This window comes from Pinus tabuliformis, chromosome 7, assembly GCF_031772625.1.
Source record: "Pinus tabuliformis cultivar Carrire ecotype Pingquan chromosome 7, CPIR1, whole genome shotgun sequence".
Taxonomy (NCBI): Eukaryota; Viridiplantae; Streptophyta; class Pinopsida; order Pinales; family Pinaceae; genus Pinus; species Pinus tabuliformis.
Window position 1 is genome coordinate 1,559,817,636 of NC_142293.1, and position 1,314 is coordinate 1,559,818,949.

Here is a 1,314-nt window from a genome sequence, read left to right on the forward strand (position 1 = left end):
ACTCAAGACTAGTCTACAATTGATGTTACACTGCCTTGGAATCTCCACTAGAGCTCCGGAACTCGAATTCTTTGCATGCACTAGCTATTTTGGGCTGAGTGACACTGTTGTCTGACTACACAACTGACCTTCCACTAGTTCTATCAACTTTGAGAATTAGCTTAACTGAAAACAACTTGAAATAACTGACCATATCTTCATTAATATAACAATTTTTCATTTCTTTGTGAGTAAATAGAAATAAAAGAAAACACTTCCTTGTAAGTAAATAGAAATGCAAGAATCACAACACCAATATATCCTCTGCTTATCCTTTTTCACATTAGAAATTCGAATCGATTAACCACTCATGTGAATACGCTCACAGGTACCGTTAATCCAAATAATGACTTCAAAGTAAGTGGGTTTGCTTTTGTCTTTGTTTTCAATGCTAGAAAATAAGAAACTCTAAGTTCCTGTCCTCTTCTCTTAATTTCATCAATTGTTTCATTACTTGATAATTATCGATAGTTTTCATTTACAGCGACACATTTTTGGAGTGGTTATCACGTAACCCTACTCAAGTTCCTCAGAAGTCCCTATCAAAATGCAGATGAGAAGAAGAGAAAGGATTATTTGAAGGATGGTATGAATTCAATTCAGCTTCCCACTTATTTATATGCTTGGTTTGTTGAAGTCACGTTCAATGATTTTTGTAATATTGATTCGTTCTCTTATTTAATGGATTTGTAGCTTTACTGCTTTGTGGTGTTGTAGGTTGTGCGAGAAATGTTGTTGATGGCAAGGATTATGTTTCTCCTGGCCTAAAATGAATGGGATTCTATGGATGTACAATATTTAATAAATTAATCATATTCTATGGTTACTGTAATATATGATTTTACTTGATATTGGAGAGAGATATGTGTTTTCATATTCATTATAATTTTTTTAGGAGTTTACCATTGAAAAAGTTTTATGTATATAACTTGGTTTTAAAATAATATATTAATGTATGAATTTTGTATGGTTTCTTCTATTTGATTCTCAATATGAGTTTTGTCTAGTTTCAAGTTAATTTACTTTACCGATCATACGTTTTGTTATGTGTCTTATACGTTACACGTATTTTGGGAAAAATCTTCTATGAGTTCACAGCTAACTCTGATATTTAGTTTTGATTTCCCTTGAGATGAAATATAAGTCTAACCTTAAATCTTGATTGTTAGGTGTCTCCATGGACTATTTAATTTTACTCTCATTTAAGTTTTCAAACAAATAATTCTCAGTGTTATGTAGGTTCATGTTCATGTATACACGTCTTATTAAAAATTT